The 26,194-nt window shown below is 43.6% G+C and overlaps 1 protein-coding gene across 1 annotated transcript in view; it reads right to left on the reverse strand.

The window, feature by feature from the left end:
- Positions 1-22,035, reverse strand: part of LOC124795392 (UDP-glucosyltransferase 2-like) — a 716,702-nt gene extending 694,667 nt beyond the window's left edge. The window contains exon 1 of the mRNA XM_047259404.1: positions 21,973-22,035. The gene's annotated coding sequence lies outside the window, so the exon portion shown is untranslated. The remainder of the gene's footprint in view (positions 1-21,972) is intronic.
- Between the last annotated feature and the right edge of the window lie 4,159 nt (positions 22,036-26,194).

The following is a 26,194-nucleotide window of genomic DNA, read 5'->3' on the forward strand; positions in this document are numbered from 1 at the left end:
AGGATACTAATAGTCCACCGCTCTGTGCTTGGTAGTTTGGCGTCTGACGTATTGTTACAGAAACACGTTTGCTAGAACTTTTATTTATTGTACAGTATATCATCTATAACATCTGTGGTGGTGTTCAGAGAATTCAGTGCTCTGAGGACAAAAACTCAAAGTGGCGCAGCCAGTAGCGGAAGGCCTAACAGTTTGCAGTGTCAGGCGGCTGCTGTTCGCGGCAGTAGCTGTGCAAGGACGCTGATACAGCAGAACTTGGCTGCTTGTAAGGCAAACTAGAGGCAGCCCAGAAACCCAGGACTTAAGTCACGTCGTGGACCCAGGCTGGATGAAAAAACTTCCAGCAGCAGTGGCTGCCGACACGGACAGAGACAGGTAGCTTGGAGTTTGCCTGCATTGGTGACGGTAGCTGAAATCTGCAAGGTAGAAGGTCGGCAGCAGCTGAAATAGGTCGCGAGATGGCCCTCTGGTTGAAGGACGCTAAGTCCTCAGCATCGGACTTGGCACCAGCAGCAAATCCGCATCTACCAGTGGCAGACTCCAAAGATGACTGATTGAGACATGTAGACTCGGAGACTCATAGTCACGTAGATTTCTGGACCGACGTAGGTCTTTCCTCGGGACTAATGGCTTTGTTCTGTTAATCTAAATGTGCCAGGATTCGGCTTAAGTTATTCGCGTGGCTTCTCCCCTTACCACCCCCCCCCCCCCCCCTGGAGGTTCGAGTCCTCCCTCGGGCATGGGTATGTAAGTTGTCCTTAGCGTAAATTAGTTTCAGTTACATTAAGTAAGTGTGTAATCAAATGTTTCAAATGGCTCTGAACACTTCGAGACTTAACGTCTGAGATCATTAGTCCCCCAGACTGTAGCGCCTAGAACCGCTCGGCCACACGGACCGGTAAGTGTGTAATCCTAGGGACCGATGACCTCAGCAGATTGGTCCCATACGAAAGTACCACAAATTTCCCAATTTTGCAATAATTTTCTCGTCTCTGCAATGCGTTACAAATTTCTTCAGACACTAATGGATCATTTCGTAAATTTTGATAAGATTGTGCAACTGGCTGCTGCAGTTCTGCGGCCATATGAACTAGGATGCTGTACATTTCATTTTTGAGCTATCCACAAGCTGAGAAATCGAGAGGATGAAGGTCATGTGATCTTGGAGGCTAAGGTACAGGTCCTGCTCGACCTTTTCTCTTTAGACCATGATGGCGCGTTTCACCGTATGTCATACATAACCAGCAAAAAGTGCCCCAATATGCATGCATCAAACTCACCTTCCATCCGCCGTGGCCAGACGTTAAACCAAATTAAATAGGAACCCAGTCGAAAAGTTTACATTTCAGATAGGTTTTTACCATGGAAGTAAACATCGTGCTCCACGTTCCTCGGGGTTTGGTGTTTCCTTATTGGAGTCTGATTCCCAAGGTGCTGTGGAGCAAAATCGCGTACAATTATTGCGGTATTTCTATGCTGCAATCTCGCGTGGCATGTACTGATAACTTACTGAGTTCATCCTAACAGCAACCCTCGATTTTTCAGTTAATACCCTCCCCTTAAAATATGTTATTGGCCTTTTTTTTACCGACGGTTATTATTTCAATAAATTAATGTTGCCTGTTATTCTTCGTACTTCATTAATTATAAAGTCCTTGTCTTTGTATTAACTAAAGAAGCGCTTATTTAGCCTTTATTATTCCTGTACAACTCACTTTTCTGGCTATAAGCCCATTTTACACAGCTGCTCCGATAGGCAGCACCAAGCAAAGATAAAAACGTCAACTTCTTAATCTATCGAGTCTCAACTTAAACTGTGAAGGTTATCTTCGTTGACAGTTTTCACACAGCTAAGTTTGTATTCTGCAACATACATTACGACAGCATTCACAATAACTATGAATAACACGCAATGTAGTAGAACTACGCAAGTACTTATAGTTAGCGTCGCTGTCTCTAGATTGCGGGGTAACGGGTTCGATTCCTGGTGGGGTCGGAGATTTTCTTCTCTCGTCGTCCTAATCATGCAGTTTCATCTTCACCACAAAGACGGGCAAGTCGCCGAATGGGCGTGAAATAACAAGACTTGCAACTGGCGTGCGAACAATCGCAGGCGTAGTATCTCGCCCAATAATGCCATACCATCATATCATTCACAACGTAGGGAACTTTAATGTGCACATATCTCAGTCCTTATTTTCGTAACTAAAAACTAAGAAATACTTAAACCTAACTAACCTAAGGACATCACACACATCCATGCCCGAGGCAGCATTCGAACCTGCGACCGTAGCGGTCACGCGGTTCCAAACTGTAGCGTCTAGAACAGCTCGGCCACCCCGGCCGGCTTTCGTAACTAAACCTCATCCTAACAGTAATTATAATACTCTCAAAAAACAGGTTGGCCAATATCGCTTGAAAATCCTGTTTTATTCACTACCGGTTTCGACACATCTGTGCTGTCATCATCGGATTTTGTAATACGTCGAAACCGGTAATCAATAAAAAGATTTACAAGCGATCTTGGCGAGCCTAATTTTTAAGAATAATATAAAAATTCAGATCGCCCCCAACAGTTACAGCCGGCCACTGTGACCGAGCGGTTCTAGGCGCTTCAGTCTGGAACCGCGCTGCTGCTACGGTCGCAGGTTCGAATCCTGCCTCGGGCATGGATGTGTGTGATGTCCTTAGGTTAGTTAGGTTTAAGTAGGTCTAAGTCTAGGGGACAGATGACCTCAGGTGTTTAGTCCCATAGTGCTTAGAGCTATATGAACCAACCAACAGTTACACAATCTCAAACAGATTTCAGGCATTACCTCTCACCACGGACTATGAGGTGGCCGACGGTCTTCTCTTGACTACCGGGAGCAGAGAAGTTGCGTGGAGTTGTCTTTACTAGTAATTCTGTTCTCAACACACTTTGCAGACAACATGCACGTGTATCACTGAACATACTAGCAAAATAATAGCCGGCAGGGGTGACAGAGCGGTTCTAGGCGCTACAGTCTGGAACCGCGCGACCGCTATCGTCGCAGGTTCGAATCCTGCCTCTGGCGTGGATGTGTGTGGTGTCCTTAGGTTAGTTAAGTTTAAGTAGTTCTAAGTTCTAGGGTACTGATGACCTCAGCAATTAAGCCCCATAGTACTCAGAGCCACTTGAATCATTTTGAATTTGCAAAATAACTGTGCGGCACATAGTCCAGGAGATACGACACGATGAACATTGAAGAGCATGAAACACTTTCTTTTCCTCAAACTAGAGCGCAAATTACTCAGTTAATGTTCATCCAGTGTTTCGTAATAAGAGCACTTAGTGACTTTCTCTCGCTTACATGGTTAACTTGAAGTATTTAAAACGTTAGGCCATTTGAAAAGTCATGAGACGTCCGAATCTGTTATATATAAGGGAGTTTAATTCTTTAATAAATCGGACATTTCCTGTTATATATGTAAATAGAACTACATATTAAACCTATGGAAAAGAGAGCCCCGCAGATGACTCAGATATTGGGGATCATTTCAGTGGCGTAAGAGTCACGGGTGAACGTGGGGGAATCGACGCTGGTTTCCAGTTGTCATCGTCGCACACAACGGATGCAGGAGAGCATGGACACTAGACTACGCATTGGGTAAAGGGGAGTGGCGTGGGTTGGTGTGCAGCGGCAGAGAGACTCGTAAACTCGCTTTTACACGGCGCGGGCTTTCGCCTACAGCGGGCTGTACGTAGCAGACACCCCCCTGGAACAGCGCAACGCAGCGCTTTTCGCTTTTTCGCCGCCCGTGTTGTACGGCGCGACTCCAGCCAACCGTGACCCACATTGCACAGATCAACGACACCGCCGCGGCAGCTGGGGCGAAGGGGGCGCTGGAGCGTCAGCGCGAGGCTCGCACACGTGTGTGCGGGTGTGGGTGTGTATTTCATATTCAGCTGAACGCGCGGCGGACGAGCAGGCAATTTAGCCGGTGCGGCGCGTAAACACGCGTGGCCACGGATACGGCGAGTGGGGAGGTGGGTGGGGCGCATGCCGCCTGCGGATCAGGCCGGCGAGGCGGTGAACGTGAACGTGAACGTGGGCGCAGGGGAGCGATTCAGAAGAACCCCAGAACCCCTGCTGCTGGGAGTTTCTGAGACGTAACCAGCAAGGCGCGTCGGTTGCGTCATGCATGGCGAGTAACCTTGCGGGAAGCAGAACAGATAGCGGCACTGCCGCTTCCTACGCCAGCAGGCGTTGGTTTCGGTGACGGGGGTGGGGGTGAGGGGTCAATTAAGAACTCCTGTGCTGTCAGACCTGCAGACAGAGCACGGCTGGGCACAAATTCTTAAAACGAAAGAAACTTTGCGCTAAGAGCATTACGATGCAGACATCCATTGTACTATCTTCAGACCTCTCACCGTTTAACATTCCAGACCAGAAAATATTCGTAATGAGGCCTAACCTCTCCTACGTCAATATCGCGCGGATATCCCCTTCCATGATTTTATCACTCCCTCCAAAAACTTTGGACACCTGCAGTCTCTTTGGCTTTTAACATCCGTTTACCTTGTTCCACGCTGATTCTTTTTCACTTCATGCAATTTTCATCTCTTATAACTCACATTGAACACCTCTGCACATTTCCGTTATCCGCAATCTCGAATCCAAGAGTCGTATTGCCTGTTTGTTATAAATAGTAGATCTCTTTTTCCGACTAACTGCTTAGTACACAGTATCAATACTGGGAATAAGAACAATATACATAAAGATTTAAAATCACTTATTCTTGCCCAGAAAGGAGTCCAGTATTCAGCAACGCATACTTTCAGTAAGTTACCAGCAACCATTAAGAGTTTAGTTTCAGACAAGGCACAATTTAAACATAATTTAAAAAAAAATTTTTGTGGCCAGCTATATCTATTCCATCCATGAGTTTCTCAACAAGTGCAGTAAACCATTTTAATGAAAATTTATTGTACTTTAATTTTTGCCAATACTTGGTTGTAACAGCCAAGTAACTACTTACTGTGTGAATGATGGATGTATGGAAAGCAGATGTAAGTCTTAGGCCTGTAAATAGTGGAAGTTTGATTTTAAATCTTGTACATAATCTGACTGTTCTTAACTGAGGAACACTAGAGTGAATAATTTACTTTAATTTTTGACAATACTTGGTTGTAATAGCCAAGAAACTAGCAAATGTCTGAATGATGGATTTAATAAAAGCAGGTGTAAGTATTAAACCTGTAAATATTAGAAGTAGAAATTTAATTCATGTACACAATTTTACTGTTTATTGACTGAGGATCATTAAAATTAATGAAACTCAAGTTTTTCTAATTACATTTTTGTAATGTGTTTATCTGACATTTATATAGCCAGTAGAGACTTAGATGGTCTAACTACGCTTGAAGATGGAATTCAAAGTAAAATTCACAAGCATAGCGCAAAAGCAATTGCAGGGTTAGGCCTCGTGGTTGTTAGTCCGAGTTTGCAATAATCCCATGTTTCGCTTGTCAGATAAAGAAGCCTCCTTATCCTCCAAATAATAATAATAATTCTCCACATCTCATTGATAAATAAATGCTATGGTTATTAAATGTTAATGTAACTGTGAAATTTAAGTAATTTGTTAACCTGGCACTCAGCCATTACTGGCACTTATGTAATTGTCATTATGTATCATTGGTCATTAGAATTTCTACAGTTTTAAATAGACTTAATTTATGAAATCTCTTCTCACAAGTTATTTAGTAGTTAACAGGACTCATGCAAACTCATTTTTATGAAATTCAGTCTTAGTAACAATAAGCTTTAGCCGCTGCTGCATGCTGCTGCGAATTTCTGTAAATCACATGGAAAAAGGCAGTCATCTAAAGAGGTTAGTGCAAAACGTAGGGTCAAAACAGAGACACTGACACACCACAACATGTCACATACTGTAATCCAGTAAATTCCGTTGCACAAGCCAGATTCTATGGCACTTCTAAATTATTACTCAAATACGCAGTCAGATAGCTTATCCAAATGTTAGTTTTAAGTTTTTCACGTAACGATCTGTTGAGGGCCTAAATGACAGTGAAACTGACACTCATACAAAACGCACACATTGCTATGCAGGTTAGATTCCGTTTACTGATAGCTCAAGTTGCTTATCGAGTAAACCTTCACTGACGAACATAGGTCCATTGGTTGTAGCTACGCTATATATTAGTAGCATCTACGTTACATTTTATCAACCGAATTAAACATCTGTGTCTTGTGTAATCCGATATAACGGTAAGTTTTGATTCGGTCTCGCAATTTACGCGTGCGCCTATCAAAGACTGCATAAATCTGCTCTCCCACTTAGTCGATCGTAGAACTGTGGGACTCTTTAAGCACACATTGAAATCATCATATGTCTCATACGAGGCCAATATTTCGACCAGTTGGACGATGTGGGGATGGGAAGTCCGTTAGTGCTACCCATAGCCAACTATTTTACAGGGATATTTGAAGACATCGCTTCGGACACGGGTCTAGATAAGAGAAGTTGCTTTTGTCGTTTCGTTGACGACACATTCATTATCTGGCCCCAAGAACATGAAAATCTGGGCGAATTTTTAGAACAACTGATCGGCATTTACGACCATATGAGGTTTACGATAGAAGCGGAGACAGACGTCGTTCGCCGGAAATCCAATAGACACTTCAGCCACAGTGTACACAGGAAACCTGCACACATGGATCTGTACCTGCACATTCTTAGCCACCACCATCTGGCATAAATTGTGGTTATCTGAACACGTTTATCCACCGTGCAAAAGTTGTCTCAGACGCTGAAAATCTGCCACTAGAACTATGTCACCACCAAAAAACCTTCCGGGAAAACGCTACAATCACCGCCCGCCGGGTATCACAGGCTATTTCTGGCGAGACGTGGGAGAAGGACACTACCGAAGAAGAGAACAAGAATCTTGCGTTTTTGCCTTTCTGTGACACGCTGTCGGGAAAGATAAGCCGGCTCCTGAAAGGACACTTCTCATCTGTGTTCAGGCCCCCAGCAAAAATAAGACAGCTCATGAGGCCTGCAAAGCACGATCTAGGGCTTAAAACGCCTGTAGTTTACAAGATACCACGTCAGTGTCGCTGCCACTTCGTCGGCCAAACACTAAGCACTGTGGAGCAAGCCGGACGGAACACGCGAATTGCTTACGCCTACACTACCCTGAAAAATCAGCCGTGTCAGAACACGCTTTAGAAAACTGACGTCGAATTCCAGTCGACGAAACATCTGTCATTATAAGGACGATGGGATTTTGCGATAGAGTCATAAAAGAAGAGGTAGAAATAAAAATATCTGAAAACACCACCAACATATACATGACACTGATGATGTACGCAGCTCCCGTCTGGGGATACGCAGCTCCTACACGCTTGCACCACCTGCAGACATACAGAACAAAGTGCTACACATCATTAGCAACGCACCACTACACACGAACCGTGGATCTTCACATTAAATACCACCTTGAAACCCCCAAGAAAATATTAAAAAAACACTCCACATGACTATACAGGAATTCGAGACACTCAAACTATCGTTTCATTCTTACTCTGGAAAACTATGATCACAACCACAGGTGGAAGCATAAGCAGCCAAAGACTCTACTAGCTAGGGCTTCCACCTATGGAAAGCTGACATACATCCACAAGCGGCAAAATTGGCAAGCCCCTGCATAACAGCAACTTTGACTGCATATGCCAGGTACTATTAAAGCTGAGCAACAGGCTACACCAGGGAAACCGATAACCTCACACACTGACTCACAAACAAACTGCCAACATTACTCTACACTGTGAATCTGATACGTGACCTATCGAACACAAAACGATGATGAACCTAACTGTTACAGGTATGACGCCGACCAAGAAGTCAACATCGGCAACCAGCGACAGTCGCCGAGTAACATCACAGCACAAAGACAAGCTATCGACCTGCATGATACCCACTACTAACAAAGCTTACCCTTGCGTGACCTGTCGAAGGCAGCAAGAAAACCGCTACCGCTCTTACTAACCGACCCAACTATCGAAGAGGTTTTTTTTCCCTTGGCTCCTGCATTCGCAATTGTTTTCCTCTGCCCTTCAAACCGCTACCCTTCATTCACCTTTCGACCCAATCTATCTCCAGACGAGCGCGTGTTAATGGTTAAGCTTAACGAGTCTTACACAAACATCGCAGAACCCACATCCCACGAGACCTCACTTTAGTGAAACTAACTCTTATGCAGAGATGGCAGTAGACCTATTGAGTTGGCCATCATTCCAGTGTGGGCGTGCAGGGGCTTGACTTCTGAAAAAAAAATAGCCAGCAAGGGCAGCGTTTTGCAGCTCAGTACAGTCTGTGACCTGGCCACCGTGCGGCAGAAGCGAGTTCACCGGAGGCTGGACGAAAACATTACCACAGTTGGCGACGAAGAAGGCACCACTGACGTTACAGCCAGCAGCGCGTCTATACAACGGTGCTGCCACAGTGACGCGCCAGACATTTACCACTTGACAATGGCCGAGGAGTTTTCGATCGAAAGCTCGTGTGAATTTAAATCACTGACTCGTCTGGAAGCGCGAGAAGTTTTTATTAGACAACACTCCTTGTTCTCTCCCTGCGAAAATTTGACTGATCTCCTTTCTCAGACAATGAAATCCACCTAAACATTTATCCTTCCTGTCAACTATAACTCTTCCCCTACCTATCTCTCCACGTCAGGACTCCCCCTGCCCTCTCTATCTTTCCATATGCATCCTCCTCATGTTATGGACGTGCCGACACCTACAACCTTCCTGTATCTGCGTAGATACAATAAAACGGACCACTCTGCATGTACATAAACCGTATGGCACGATGAAACATCTAACGTTCGCCTCTCCTAAATATTTTTCCCAGTCCAGGTCCTTTAACTATTTAGTGAAAGTTCAGTGTTTCTTTTCAAGATCGTCACCTTTCTGCTATACCCTTTCAGGATCTTTCTATTATTGTTTAATGTACTTATTTTGTAGAATTGTTGTACATGTCATTTTTCAGATCAGATATTTTCCTCTGTAGCTTACAAAATAATAAATGAAACGAAGTTTTATTCAGATAGGTAATCGTAAGAAAAATTACTTTTACTATATAGTTATGAACACAGTTTATTTATTTATTTTTCAGACAGTTACAGTAATGTGTAATAATTTTTTTAATATAAAATTTTTGTGTTGTGTAGCTGATGTGTTCAATTCATATTATACAATGTACTTATAATGTATGCAATATATGACACACATATACAGGATGTTAACTAATATGTGAGAATGCTCTCCCGGGTAATGGATGGATGACTTAAAAAGAAGCCAAAAAGTCACATTTTTTTCTGTCATTTTTTATTTTCTTAGTTACAGACTTTTTTGTCGTTACGTGTTTGCTTCGTATCTGCATTTTTTCTTTCAAATTTTTGGCCTGGTTCTAAAAGTGTTTTTTTCCAAGTATTGCCTTCCGATGACTAAATGGAACGCTCAAAATGTCTACTATTAGCTCTAACACAAGCTTCTTAGTCGGAAACATGGTTTATCTCATTCGTTCCCATATACAAGTTTCTGCTGTAGTTGCTGAAATCCTTCTTGAACTGTTCGTCGCGGGCGCACACAAATGAGAGACTGATATGTGATTTCACACGAGTATTTCTGTATGGTACTTGGCAGTCTACAGTACTGAAGTGGGTTCAATGAAACGATTGTTTTAAATGACATTATGCACTTTCCGTGAATCGCCAGCTTTTTTTTATTTCCCACCCGCAGAGCCTCTTTGCAGGCACCTTATCTGGTACAAGTCTAGTACAATTAACAGGGGGAATCAGATAGCAGACATGAGCTGACAGCTGACTAATGTTAGTGAGCAAATGACTAATGGTGCACCACGAGAAACCTTGTATTCTCGGCTCCCTTTAGAAAACAATTACGTTCTCAACTAAACACGAGTTACACGGCCAGTACACTTGTTTAGAACGTTGATGTTCAGCGGTGCATAGCTCGTTCGAGAATCCTATCTGACTTTATTTCTTTCCATGCTGTTCTGACGTAAATGGTGTTCCTTCGAAGAGATTCTTCGAACTGCACTTATAACGACGCAATCAATTCGAAGCATTGACACACAACTCATTTTGCTCTCTTCTTTCTCAATATATTATGCAATTTCCTTTGAACATCTCATTATATAGGTCATTGTATTATATAAGTAACAACCCGTTTTTATATTGGCTGCACAAAAATTTCAGTTATACATATTCATTTATTGTTGAATATTTATGTAATATGTAAATTGCAGAATGAGTATCATGAAAAAATCATAACCATTTCTGAGCTAGCTGCAATAGGTAGGGCAAATTCACTGTTTGTGACTTCGCTTGGGTATGAACATTCAGTCAGTAGCTGGTAGAATCTGTGGTCAATAGTGGTGCCCAGTGGATGATATGTATCTTCCTGAATAAAGTGGCAGTGTGTTACGAGGATGAAGGAAACCATTTAATGTCATGGAGTATTAGTCACAAAATTTCATCGAAGCACTGTGGCAGAGCAGCAAATGTCAGTCTTCCACTACAATTACGAGTCCTACTTCGGCACAAATAAGCATAACAACTTCGTGAAATGCCGCTCTCGACGTTCCTCGAAATTTGGAATCAGTCTCAGATCATCTACGATAGAAGACGTTCCCAGAGCGAAAATGAAACACCATGTTCCTATGGACTTTAACCTGTAATGAGTTGGTAGGTACACTGTGAAAAATTTGTTGCCACTTATCCGTATCACTGATATTTTTTCATGGCAAAGTGGGCAGGAGTTGCAACCCGAGGTCTGGGCTCAATATCTCCTCCCTCCCATTCCTGGGGATGTGGTACAAGGGATGCAAAGGTTTTATTGTTCTGAATGTTTATTTCCATTTATTTTTATTTGGCTGTTTTTTTCACAAAATATAAAAAAGGTATTGATAGGGTCCAACAATATTAATTCTGAACTTAAATTTTGGATCAGTAACCGAAGATCTATTGTCATTTTCGAAGTAGGTCTTTTTCTACAGATTTCTTAATTTACTTATTTACAGATACGGTGCGTGATGTGGAAGCATTTCCTGTTGTGGAGAATGAATCTACAGCTACAGCTACAGCTACATCTACATGGATACTCAACAAATCACACTTAAGTGCCTGGCAGAGGGTTCATCGAACCACCTTTTCAATAATTCTGTTATTCCAATCGTTCACACGGTGCTACCAACACAAATTTTAAAATTTCCTGTTTCTCTGAATCACCCTGCTCAGCGTTAGACGACGACTTGTAGAGAGAGAGAGAGAGAGAGAGAGAGAGAGAGAGAATTTTTTTGTGCCATTTCTAGCGAAAAAAGGTACGCTCCCCCCTTTTTTGAGGAGAACACAGTGACTGGGATAAGCTATCTTCAAATGCTGCAGAATTGACTTTTTACACAACCTGTTATTTTATTTATTGAATTACTTTTTTAAGCAATAAGTATCTGAAACTAATAAGGAGACTCGATGCGTCGAATTGGGAATGCACATAACTGAAAACGTACTGATAGGTGCAGCAAAGGGCAAAAGGAAAGAGATCAAAGTGTGAGGCTAAGGAAGCGCTTAAATAGAACGTAAGGGTGGAATCCGTACCACCATCAATTGGTACTACATCTTGCACCGAATGGGAAACAAAAAAACTGAGAAGAATCTTTCACACTGAGTACAAAAAAAGAAAAGGGGCCAAAGGCTGCTACACAGTGCGATGGGTCACGACGAAACTCGCCATCTGCTTTATCATCCAGGTACGACTTCCCGCAATCAAAATGTTCAAATGTGTGTGACATCTTATGGGACTTAACTGCTAAGGTCATCAGTCCCTAAGCTTACACATAACTTAACCTAAATTATCCTAAGGACAAACACACACACCCATGCCCAAGGGAGGACTTGAAACTCCACAGGGGCCAGCCGCACAGTCCATGACTGTAGCGCCCTAGACCGCTCGACTAATTCCACGCGGCCTTCCCGCAATGGCTAAGGTAGATCCACGTTGTACCGTGTAGTGTTCTATCATCGTCTTGTAATTTTAGCTTCTCTTACCCGTCATGATCCAGCTGCGTGGAGGGTCGTGGAACGCACTCTACAAATAGCTGGAAAAAATATTGTCGATACTTTGGGTTACAGTGTCGTTCTTGCAAATAGTTCCGAAAGTCCAAAGTGCCCTTAGTACCGTCTTGAAACAAATAACGTGATGTGTGTCCACGAAGCCACGTCAAGGCATTAGTTTACATACGTGGGTAATACGTCTCATCTGGTAATAATATAGTTTCCGGTTCGATATGATTCAGTGTAACTCGAAGGAAGTACGCTGACATTTGCTCCACGAAGTGCCACATTGCCATAGACTCGCCTCAGCTAAGACGGTGTTCATCGTTGTCTTGACGCCATAGCTTGTGCACATGGGTGAGTCCACCATACGGATCGCATGTAGCCTTGATCTGGCCACCTGCTTATCGTCTACAATGATATACCACATCACCGTGACGGCAGTGTCCAATGTTACGTGGTAAATCGTCCTCTACACCACTCGCCAGTTAACGTTTGGGTGTTGCATCTCCACGATATTATCGAGTCGTTCACACTGCAGGACACTATAAACCGTCCATGCCGTCACCAGTCGAGTCGCTGGTATGGGAAGTAGAACGTAACTGAGGTCGAGGTAAAAGACACCACCGAGCGGGGTGGCGCAGTGGTTAGACACTGGACTCGCATTCGGGAGGACGACGGTTCAATCCCGCGTCCGGCCATCCTGATTTAGGTTTTCCGTGATTTCCCTAAATCACTCCAGGCAAATGCCGGGATGGTTCCTCTGAAAGGGCACGGCCGACTTCCTTCCCAATCCTTCCCTAATCCGATGAGACCGATGACCACGCTGTCTGGTCTCCTTCCCCAAACCAACCAACCAACCAAAAGACACCGATGAAGAAGAGTGACGAGGGGACGTAATGTATTGGCACAGATGGTGAGATGGAGGGCGGCGCTAGTCCTTCTAATGACAAACTCGTCAGACTGTCGGTGCCATAGTCTGATTAACGTGCTCACAAATAGGGCGACCGCTTTGTCATGAACGTGATAAAGGCCAAGCCCTCCACGATCCGGGGGTCAGAGTCTCATATTTGATCTTGAAAAGCGTTCCTGAACTCACGGAGAACCCAAAAGCAGATAGTATACGGCGAGCTAACATCACCGATATAGGTAATATCTGGGTGATGTGCAGAATTCGTGACTGTGTGCGGAATCGTCCGTTGGACGATGTCCAGTGCTCTTTGGCGGATACTGGCTGTCCCAGTCCGAACATTTCGTAAATGTCATCTAAAGTTGTGAGCAGCGGTTCGTCGTATATCGTCTGTGAAATCAATGCTGAGGCATTTCAAAGTATCTCTGAGTTGTAAGGGGGTGACACTGTCCTCAGGCATTCCGACCCCGATGTTCATCGCCACTGATTTTGCGACGTTGGTACGACTACCAGTGGCCATGCTGTATGTAGCTATCCAATTAAGTGCGCTGGTGGTGTCATCGCCGTTGCAGATCACAATCACCGTTTCGTCAACGTACGCTTTACATCGGAAAGGGTGGCCTCGTAACGTCATACCCGTGAGTCGTCGGCGCAGGCCGCATAGGAGTGGTTGCATGCCCACTGCATAAAGTGAAGTGGACAGCGGGCAGCCTTGGCGTATCGGTCGAGAAATGGTAAGGGGCTGCGTAGATCGGCCGTTGACAATCACCTTGGATGTCGCGCCACGGAGTAATCGCTTGACGACAGTGACAAATGGCTGTAGGTATCGCGTAAGTTGCAGGACCGCTTCCAAATAGTCGTGCTCCACGCAATCGATTGCCGCCCGGGCACCCTAAAGACGACATGCCCTCGCCAGTGAGATCAAGTCACAATATTCACTGACTGCTGTTTGAATGTTATTGTCACCTCCTAATGACATTTGATCGGGTGAGATGACGTGTTGCAAGATCTGGGGTATCCGCGCCGCCAACAGTCGATAAATCTTAAAGACACAATTCAATTCACTGGGCGGTATTCCTGCATCCTTGAGCCACCGGACGGTTTGTGAATAGGAATAATCATCCCTTCTACAAGGGGCGCAGAGAGTGGCACGTCTGGGGGTAGTACTTCGCGACAGACGTCTATCAATCGCGTGGCCAATAAATATTGAAAAATCCTTAAAATTCCAAGGGAAGGCCATCAAGACCCGGAAACTTGTTTACAGCTCCTTTTCTAATGGCGTCGATCACTTCTCCTTCCGTAATTTCTTCCTTCAAGGCCGTTTCCATTGCCGGGGTGACGGTGCCGTAAATCGTCTGAGAGACGTCCTCCAGTGCTGTTGGATCAGGGGTCTGAACTGAACAGAACTGGGAATAATGATCGTAGAACGCTGTGGTTATGTCTTGTTGCGTTGTGAGGCGACAACCGTTCTCCGTACCGATGAAGCGTACCAGCGCTCATTGGCATCGTTTACGTTCACAAGTCCGTGGAACATAGACGGGCGTTCACTCGCTATCCTATCCTGCGTCCTCGAGCGGATGACCACCCCCTCTATGTGGCGTCGCATATGAGCGACGGTCTGAGCCTTAGAGCGGTGGACGGCCATTTTTTGTCGTTCCGGGGACGGTGCCATAGCATCGCAGTCTCGCAGTACCCTGAAGTAAAAATCACGTGCATGTCTACGGCAAGCAGCGTGGTCGCGACCGTGCGTTATCAACGTTCGCCTCAGTGCCGGGTTGGCACAGTCCAACCACCAGCGGATCGTTGTTAGATACCGCACGATGGCGATGTTCACACGAATGCCAAGTATGCTCAATGGCTTGGCAGCAGTCCGGGTACGACAGGTGAGCGACGTTTAATTTCCATGTGTTGCGGTTTCTCCACACTTGTTGTTGCCGTAGGGCGATGGCACAGATGTAAGCTGAGTGGTCCGAGGATGTTCCAGGGAACAGTTCCTATTCTGTGTCCCAGTGGCAAGAGAGCGGAGACATAAATTAGGTCGTTGCGACTTGAAGATTGACTCGTGGAGTGTATGAATCCCGGTCGGTGGCCGTGAAGATGTTTCCAAGTGTCCACCATCTGCAGGTCTCGGATTACCGTCTCGAGTTCCGGGCACGGATTATGTCGTGAGAGTTGGTATCTGGATGCCAGTATGCGATTGTAGTCACCCCCAAACACCAGATGGTCGCGGCGGCCTTGGAAGAGCGCGGCGTCGTGTTCCGCAAAGAATCGTGAACGTTCGCGACGTTTGTCCGTCCCGGAAGGTGCGTAGATATTGATAAAGGGGACACCCAGTACTGTGAATGCCACTCCTCTTGCCATAGGCAGAAACAGGATATCGTCCGCCACTATCCCTTCCCGAAGAAGTACTGCGACGCTGGTGCCTGCGAGGGAAGTTGGAGAAACGCATGCGTCATAACCGTACATGCCTGGGAAATCGTCGACGTACACCTCTTGGAGAAGGGCTATATCGATGGAAGCAGAATTCAGCATATCCTGAAGCAAAGCTACATCTACTCATCTACATCTACATCCATACTCCGGAAGCCACCTGACGGTGTGTGGCGGAGGGTACCCTGAGTACCTCTAACGGTTCTCCCTTCTATTCCAGTCTCGTATTGTTCGTGGAAAGAAGTATTGACACTATGCTTCCGTGTGGGCTCTAATCTCTCTGATTTTATCCTCATGGTCTCTTCGCGAGATATACGTAGGAGGGAGCAATATCCTGCTTGACTCTTCGGTGAAGGTATGTTCTCGAAACTTTAACAAAAGCCCGTACCGAGCTACTGAGCGTCTCTCCTGCAGAGTCTACCACTGGAGTTTATCTTTCATCTCCGTAACGCTTTCGCGATTACTAAATGATCCTGTAACGAAGCGCGCTGCTCTCCGTTGGATCTTCTCTATCTCTTCTATCAACCCTATTTGGTACGGATCCCACACTGCTGAGCAGTATTCAGGCAGTGGGCGAACAAAAGTATTTAACCGACTTCCTTTGTTTTCGGATTGCATTTCCTTAGGATTCTTCCAATGAATCTCAGTCTGGCATCTGCTTTACCGACGATCAACTTTATATGATCATTCCATTTTAAATCACTCCTAATGCGTACTCCCAGATATTTTATGTAATTAACTGCTTCCAGTTGCTGACCTGCTATTTGTAGCTAAATGATTAAGCATCTATATTTCTATGTATTCGCAGCACATTACACTTGTCTACATTGAGATTCAATTGCCATTCCATGCACCATGCGTCAATTCGCTGCAGATCCTCCTGTATTTCAGTACAATTTCCATTGTTACAAACTCTCGATACTCCACAGCATCATCTGCAAAAAGCCTCAGTGAACTTCCGATGTCATCCACAAGGTCATTTGTGTATATTGTGAATAGCAACGGCCCTATGACACTCCCCTGCGGCACACCTGAAATCACTCTCACTTCGGAAGACTATTCTCCATTGAGAATGACATGCTGCATCCGTATAGTGTTGATGTTTATAGTAGCCACACGATACGTTTGAGGTCTATCCATAGCACCATTGTTGGTCATCAACAGCCTTGTAAGGGCTGTGTGCACGCGACGTCAGGTGTCTCATCGCTGTCACTGATGGTACATTGGAAATTTGTGGTAAGGACTATGGGGCCAAACTGCTGAGGTCATCGGTCCCTAGGTTTATGTGCTACTTAATCTAAAATAAACTAACTTACGCTAAGGACAGCACACACACACACACACATGCCCGAGGGTGGACTCGAATCCCTGACGGGAGGTGCCACGCGGACCGTGACAAGACGCCTTAGACCGCACGGCTACCCCGCGCGGCCACTGATGGCGGAAAAGAATCAACACTGGTAGGGTGAATTCCCCCGCCTGTCGTCCGACACGATGGGCAAGGAGTTTTCCTCACCGTCGTCCCCCCGGTGGCCATGAAATACCTTCGCCTGTTGGTGACTGTTGGTGACTGCTGCGGCACTCAGCACAGACTCCTTTCGCGCTACTGACTGGTAGTCGGCAGCGGTAGTCTGCATGTCATCCTGCTGTTCCGTGGGGTCTGAGGGACTGAAGCGTCATCAGGGCGATCTGTTGGATGGGATGCTACTGCGGCCTCGTCGTCGGATTGTACACTGTCCATGTCAGACGTTCGCTGCAGGCACTCGTCCGATGGAGCATGCCGCCGACTCTTGTGTTTCCACGGGGAACGCTATTTACGGACGTGTGTTTCAGTATCCGAATGTGGGTGGATATCTTCAGCTGCTCCTGTGTCTGGAAGAAAAGCCACTGTCTGCACAACCCGTGGGTCAATGTCCATCCTGTCATCCATGCTTTCTTGATTGTCCTCATGAGGGAGCGCCGTTGTAGTGGTTGAATCCGGTACTGCAGAATCCATCGTGGCCCCGCTATTGGGGCCGGCTATCTGACGAATGTGGCATCGGAAAGGGTGGCCACTCGTGCAATCCGGGAATAATTGAGAGGAAAGGTCATCACCGTAGCAGTCATAGATTCACCTGTCGAGATTTGAGCAAGCCGTCGTCGGAGAAAATCCGACTTGACGTGTCCTTATTGACCACAACTGGAGCAAGCTGTGGCTGTTCGTCATACATAATAATCGCCTTACATCCACCTGTGACAAGATATCATGGTACATGTTTTGTCAGTTCAATTTTGATCTGTTGTACCCCGATAAGAACCGGGTACTTTGTAAAGGTGGTCCATATTTCGGCCACGTGGCTGACCACTCTACCGTAAGGCTGGAAATCCGTGGAGATTGCGTCCGGTGGTACTTTGAAAGGGAGTTCGAAGACTCGTATCGTACGGAGGCCAAGCCCCGCGTGATCGATAGAGACTGCCCCAATATGGCCAGCAGAATGTATGAATGTAACATCGTTCGAATGTGTGAATGTGCGATTCTGTTGCACACCTCGTCACTTACTAACTTGACGTATACAACACTGCTCGTGATAAACAGAGGCATATCAAGTATGTGCTGCGGATCAATTTTAACGTCGTCACGTAGAAAACGTTCCACTTCAAAAGCTCGCGGCCGTGCACGATCGGGTTGAAAACTGATCTTGACGGTGATTTGTCTGTAAGAATGTGCCATATTACGTCGGTAGTGATGGACTCTAAACTAACGGCGACGGAGTAGTAAACAACTACGGACACTCGCGACCGTGCGGACGGGACGTAAACAGGACGTCCTCGCCGCAGCGTTGCGGAAAGCAAACTGCGACCTCAGTAACGGACGCAGGTAGGTTGATGCACTAATTTTCGATTTTCGAAAATGCATTTGAGTCAGTACCATATTCAAGCTTATTATCAAAACACGATCTCGTGAAGAATCAGGCTAAATTTGTTACTAGATTGTGGATTATTTGGTAGCGATGACGCAGCATATTATCTTCGGTGGAAAGTCATCGACAGATGTAGGACTTCAGGTATGCCTTTGGGAACTGTGTTTGGAACCTTGCTGTCCATGTTCTGTATTAATGATCTTGTATGTTAATAGTAACCTCAGACATTTCACGAATGATGGAGTGCTGTCTGGAAGAAAACTGCACAGTAATTCACTCAGAGCTCGACATGATTTCAAATTCGTGCAAATATTGGCAGCTTGCTTTAAATGTTCAGAAATTTAAGATTCTGCTCTTCACAAGACGAAAAGACTTGGTATCCCATGATCACACTATCAAGGAGTCACTGTTTGAATTGATCAACTCGCACAAGTGTATCACTTCATAGGGATATGTAAGGGAACGATCACATGGGCTCAGTAGTATATGTAAAGCAGGTGGCACACTTCAGTTAACTGATAAAATGTTAACTGAAACGCTATCTGTCTACAAAGGAGAATTGTTGCAATTCACTCGTGTGACCAATCCTAAAATATTACTCTAGAGTGTGGGACCCGTACCAAATATCACTAACAAGGGATATTGAAAGAATACAAAGAAAGGCAGAACGAATGGTCACAGGTTTGTTTGACCCGTGGGTGAGTGTCACAGACAGGCTGAAGAAGCTGAACTGGCGAGCACTTGAAGCTACGCGAAAACTATACCGTGAAAGCCTTTCAAGAACCGGCTTTAATAGTTGTCTCTGGGCATATGCGACAACCACCTACGTATCGCTCCCGTAGGGACAGCGAGGAAAAGATTAGGTTAAGTACAGCACGAACAGAGGCGTTTGTATCGCACTTCCTTGACTCTTGTGCAGAAAGGTTTGGAGTTTACTGCTGCATCCATTTTCAATAAGCTACCACAAGAATTCAAAAATGTTAGTAGCAAGCCACACGCTTTCACATCGAAACTGAAGAGTTTTCTCACGGGTCACTCCTTCTATTCTGTCAAGGAATACATTGAAAAATTAAGTTACATGTTATATTGTTGATAGCGTTTACATGAACTTATGACTTGTCCTTTTATGGGTTCATAAACATCTTATTTTATCTGTTATTAATTTTGTGTTGTAATTTCATGAACTTGGAGATATCCTCCTTAATTTGGTCCTATGGAACTAGATGTCTAAAATAAAAACTAACAAAACATTCTTCCTGCGCTCCATACACGAATGAAACGGTGCAATGGGACGTTACCACTGTCACTCACTTGTGTGTGGTTTTCGGAATACGGATGTAGATGTAGGTGTAACATACTATACGCACTTTCTACTTGAGCCATGTTTCTCTCGAATTAACTGCTGTCACCACAAATATAACATAATGAAAATGTAAGTACACGGACAGTTTTATAACTCAAAATGCTTCGACATGTTATAAGTCTACTACACTCCAACCCTATAACTTCCCGCCTTCCGGGGTGGCCGCGCGGTTCTAGGCGCTTCAGTCTGGAACCGCGCGACCTCTAGGGTCGCAGGTTCCAATCCTGCCTCGGGCATGGATGTGTGTGATGTCCTTAGGTTAGTTAGGTTTAAGTAGTTCTAAGTTCTAGGGGACTGATGACCGCAGATGTTAAGTCCCATAGTGCTCAGAGCCATTTTTTATAACTTCCTTTCGCAGCTATGGAGAACATCTTCAGCAGAAGTACTAGACTCTTTGAGATGGACTGTTAAGTCATGCAACACGTCCAGTGATTTTGAATCGTGCAACACGTCCAGTGATTTTGAACTCAACTTCCAGGAGCAACTCCAATGTCATTCGAGCACGATGAGGAAGTTCCACAGAGAAATTTCATGTACGTAGTTGCAACTTTCGGATATTGTGCCTGTGGTGTACAACAAAAGTATTAATCATACGTTTCACCTGTTCTACGTGGCACTACTTGACGCACAATACGCGGAAGTACTTAACGGTTACAGACTACCAGCCACAATCACATTATAAGCTTTTGAGTCCGTTAACGTAAGTTCATGTGATAGTTGTAACTCATATTGTTTAGTTTCCGAAAGAAATGTTAATTAACGGAATTAACTGAAGATAACAGATTTGCTTGTTGGCAACGATAACGTGTGCAAAGTGGTTTTTCAATTGTTTCCTCTAAGTGATTCAAGGTACTCCTCGAGATGATGCGGCAGACATTGGAAAATTTTTCTAATTTCATTCAGTTATAAAAGAAGCTTAATGTTTTATTTTTAAGAAGAGGCGAATGTGTCGAAAAAAATGCACAATGAAACTGTGTGGGCGAAGTGAGAAGTGATTGCATGAAATTTTGACACTCATTCGGTGGTACTCGCCTGCTTCGGTTTTAATTTTTTGCGTGCTACAACATCAATTTAAAGATTTCATCATTGTCACGGTTAGTAAGCATACTTTACTCTTAACCATTTCGATCGCTTATTATGAGCTGTTCGGGAGAAAAGCGAGTCGTGGTCTGCACTTGCAGTCATTAACTCACGAAACAACATCTGTTTCACTATAAGAAAGTTGGATCAGGTTCATCACCAAGCGTTCTTTATTGCACTATAAAATAGTTCATTACTTCGTCCTATACAAATCTTCTGTCATTGGGTCACTGTCTCTCTCTCTCACACTCACCTCTTGGAAGCGACTGTGCTAGCAGCTAGATACATGCATTGCCTTCCAGGGACGTTGGACATAACTGGAATTTAAATCTTGTATCAAGATTTTATCGTGGTGTAAATAATTTTATTTGTGGAGTCTGTACTGAGGAATTTCTGATTTTTAACAAATTTATTGCTGAAATAATCGTCGGTTCAATACCAGAACACAGTAAATATTTGTCATTACGCCACCATGTTTGCTTATGTAGCAAAATTATGGCTCTTGCAGCCCCAAACGGAATTTTTGCGGACTGCTTACTGCCTCTTACAGTTTTTGTAGACAATTTCGGCAGTACTATGTAAACAAAATCATACTCTGCGTGGCAAAGATATAAATAAAGAAACTCTTCGTTTCAATAGACGAAAACACACGCACTGGGTTTCAATTATTTTAAATTCACAGGCCTCAAAAATAATTGACTCTAAGATGAAGAATAGAACAGGATCTACCTTTTCATTTGAAAAAAAAAAATCTAATTAGCTCAAAGCTTAAAACAAACGTTTTCCGTTGAAATGAATTTTATAATAGTTCACGATTGATTATGTCCATCAGTACATCTAAGTATATGACCTAGTAACGTCGTCCTTAGTTCTCCATGCAGATACCTGCGGAAGCTTCTTCAACTTCGAAGGAGCTGTTTCAGTTTTCCTATAAGCTATATTGACTACTTGACATATATCAGAGCAAACAGATTGTCCCACAGTACATTAAGCTTAGAGATGCGTGACAATAACTTAATTTATTTCATAATGCTTAAGCCGAAACTCGCTTGAAGCCACAGTTTATCGGTGAGAAACTTTCTGAGATTTGATTTATGCATAAACGGACACGCAGTCACTCGAAGAATGAGATAATCTGTGTGACTTATGCGGACTGTTTTCCTACCTTTTCAGAATGTGATGTCTTTCTGTTGCACACAGCGAATGAACTCCATCTGCAATAACGAACACTGCACAACTAACCTACACTTCGCTTTCGTAGTACATCCAGTGCTTCAGGCTTATCAGTATTGCTTAAGCATTCGCTCAGCCAGAGCCGGTTCACTGATAAACTATAACGAGCTCGAGCCAACGGCTTTGTGACTTTCCCACGACAACAAAGCGAAATTTTTGTATGAGAAACTATCGCTAACAAGTCAGTCTAATGGAAGAACCACAAATTTCTGAAGACTGGGAGGCTATTGAGCATTCGTCCTGCACTTTCTACCTCGCATACCCTACTTAACACGACAGGACGCAGATACAAGCGATTTTCATAACATATCAGCTTGTACAGACAAAAGCAAGTTTCGCTGTTTAGGAAGCACAAAGAAGAGGACGGGGTTTCCTGGATTTAATTAGGCACGCTCTCAGATACGCTAACGTAAAGAGAGGAAGAATAGAAAAGTCTGAAACACTCGTCGTTACCTTCTGGACAGAACATGCTCTGAACCAGACTCGGAGATTTTTCTCAGACAGTGTCCAGCGGTAACACTACTGTTGCTCGGGATAACACCGTCTGTCACTACAAAGAAATCGGCAGAGAGAATTTCATACTTAACGATGGAAAGGACAGTTACTTGTGGAAGCAGAATTTCACTCAAAAATGGCTCATATGGTTCTGAGCACTATGGGACTTAACATCTGAGGTCATCAGTCCCCTAGAACTTAGAACTACTTAAACCTAACTAACCTAAGGACATCACACACGTCCATGCCCGAGGCAGGATTCGAACCTGCTACCGTAGCGGTCGCGCGGTTCCGGACTGAAGCGCCTAGAATCGCGTGGCCACCGCGGCCGGCAGATTTTCACGCTTCTGATGCTACACTAATAGCTCGTAAGCGTATAAATCGAAGTATGTAGCGGATCTTAGACAATGTATCAAAGTAAACTTCCTTCTCGCTTTTCAATCGAATATTCGCAGTTGAAAAGCAATTTCTTTGAGAGGAAAGATTCTAATTGCCATGATCAAACTAGGGGGAATTACGAAGATAGCAGCGGCAGTTGCAGAGTCTCGTTTACTAGCTGTGATAAATAAATGGGTTACCTAGGAACTCAATAAATTGTATAGTTGCTTCCATTATAAGGTTAGAATAATTTGATACCTTTGGGGATACACGGTGTTCTGTTTAGAATTATGGTTAATGATCTATAATGCTTCCAACTGAAATACGATGTCATTCATCTACTGAAACGACAAACCACACGACATTATCAATACTTCATCCGATTTTCCAAGCATTACATGCTAGATCCATGCTACAGGTTGTTCACATTTTTAATGCTGATGTACGTTACAGTTGGCCATCTATTGGTGAACGTAACAAAGTGCTTAATTTGATTACACATGCTTTAAATGTTCTAATGAATATTTGTTGTATAAAGGTTGTGAGCGAGAAAAGTATTTAAGCGAGAGGCAACTGTGGTATAATGTGAAACAGACATTGGTTACATGTAAGAATGCAAAGATGTTAATAGGGTCTTTGGTCGGAGTTCTTTACCGAAAATTCGGATGAATAGTCAAGTGTTAAAACCAGCGCACAGAATAGTCCGCCAGGCGTGAAAGTGTCGGTCTGGAGTGTTTACGATGGCCGAACGTCCCTGAGGTGCTATGCTGGAAGACACTTTGTAATTCTACCGAAAATAAATCTGCCTGACCGAATCATGCCTGTACCAGGAAAATGAGCATGTTGTGAGGATCCTAAAGCCTCACACTTGGGGGAATTTACTATATTTTTTTTAAATTTTATTAGATTATTTTTGGTTGAGCCACCTTTTTCAGCGGCTTAAGCTTTCGACAGCTGACAAAATTGTGTAAATTGTTTCTCTTGTGTCGCGGGCGCTCTGGATGTAATATTGGAGCCGGCCCAGTTGAATGGCACCATGTATACTTCGATACAATCCGGATAACATCACATCCATTTCGAGAATAAGTTCAGTCTAATTATTCGCGCCTCGTTTTCATTATGTTAGAAATTTCAGTATAAATGAGATTGTTGCGTATTGTGGAATACGAGTTTTTCTACATCAAAGAGCAATTTAAACTAGCATTTGAAGAAGGAACAGATCGAATTAGAAATAATACGTTTTGTGATCCGTAATAATTTTTATCAATTCAAATCCTTTGTAGTTCCTTTCATAAGACCCTATAAAGAAATGTATCTGAGTGTCCGTCTTAAGAATCGAATGTGTAAAGGAGGAATGCAGCACTGTCGTTACTATCAGCGTCACAGTGTTACATATGGGGACTTTGGTCTAAAGGCGAGGATTATGTAATAAATCTTTGAGGACGTGGTCCAATGGCTGACAGGAAGACTCGGTAACCGTGAATTAAAATTTTAAGCAACATTCACAATGTTATATGTCACAACGCTGGACAGACTGAAAAATTACGAACTGTGGGCTTTGATTGCATTAACTAAAAATTGTTTTAATATTTCTGCGATTACGTGCATTTTCGTGAGTGAAATAACCGCATAAAAATGGCGCACGTATCTTTTAACAGTAACCTAATACTGAAATGACGATAATAACCAAGAATCTACAGTATGTAACTCCGATTGAGCTGCTATGGAGGCTGTAGATTCAAATTCTATTGTGCTGAGTGCAAAGAGTATTATGATGTTGTAAACGATGAAACACGTATGTTGTGTGGCGGCGATGGCGAGGCATTGCAGAGTCTCTGACCAGAGAGCCATTTATCGTGGTTAGTCTGCGCTTGACCGCGCGAGTGTTGCGAGCAGTACTGTCAGTAGTCGTGCAGTACAGTTGCGAGCAGTCTGTCAGTGGGCAGTCTGTGAGCAGTGCAGTATGTCGGTAGTAGCAGTCGAGTGCAGTTGTGTGTGAGGAGTCGGCAGGCGTCGACATGGCATTCTGGTCAAGATTCAGGACGAGGTATATTATTTTTCACACAAGGTAATGAATCAGCAATGCCCTTACCTAATAATGTAAATTAATTGTAACTAATTTGTGCAATAATCGCCCCAATAATAATTTTGATTTCAAAGCAATTTTTTTTACAAAGGAACCATTTAATTGAACCAACGATTTCCTTCCATTTTCCTTAAAGAAAAGTTTCAGTTAAATTTAAAAAAAAAATATTATTTGCAATGTATTTCCTCCAAGCCGTGTCCAACAATAAGAGCAGAAATTTGACATGCAGTTTCAATGGGGTAAGAAATTAATTATGATTCTTTGCACAGGGCCAAAGACCGATATTTCGGTTTAATTGAATTTTCATTGTCACTGAAGTTTCATTAGCATTGAATTGTTTTTCATTATTTTCGTGACAGCTTATACTTTGAGTCAGATTGCGATTCTCATTTTTATTGTCATTAAATTTAATTGCTAGGGAGGTTTCGCTTGGCTCCCATTTCTATTAAATATTGTCCTTTTTCTTTTAAATTTCTCTGGGGAGCTTACACTTAGCACATTGTCCATTAGCATTTAAAATATTATCATTAAAATTTTTGTGGGGAGGTTACAACGTTGGTAGTAATTATCTAATTCTTCAGCATTTGGAATAACTTAACAGTGAATCAGACGCAAACGTCCGCGAAACGACCAATAAATTACGCTCAAACTTCTGGAAACTGAACAACAAAACAGGCGCAAACGCTCGAAGATAAAGAAAGTGCAGTGCGAAATAAAGGAAGATATGTGAGAGTTATTCATGGATTTGGGCTGCCAGTACCGAGAATTATGATTACATTCAGGAAAATAAGCAATACAATCAAGAGAAGGAATAAAAGGTAGTGGGATTTCTGCTTCAATTGATCCTATAGCCATAAAATGTTCAATAATTCAAGATACCATCGTTAGCATGTGAAAATCTCGAAACGAAAGTAGTGCTGACGTCTGATGTTTGACAACATTCTTTTGACCTTGAAATAAGTGTTAATGAGATTGATCAATTTGTCAAACTCGTAATACCGGAACTGATAGAAGGTGAATAAAAGAGGTGGTTAACTCTGTAATGCAAGAGAACTTCAGTGATAACTATTACTCCACCATAATAATTTTCAGTGCTTAATTTTAACTGTCCTATAACCACTATTGTTGGATGCACGGACTTACCATATCTGTTTCCTATTATTTACGTTTTACCCAAACATTTTTGTGCTCAGAA

Source organism: Schistocerca piceifrons, chromosome 4 (assembly GCF_021461385.2).
Source record: "Schistocerca piceifrons isolate TAMUIC-IGC-003096 chromosome 4, iqSchPice1.1, whole genome shotgun sequence".
Taxonomy (NCBI): Eukaryota; Metazoa; Arthropoda; class Insecta; order Orthoptera; family Acrididae; genus Schistocerca; species Schistocerca piceifrons.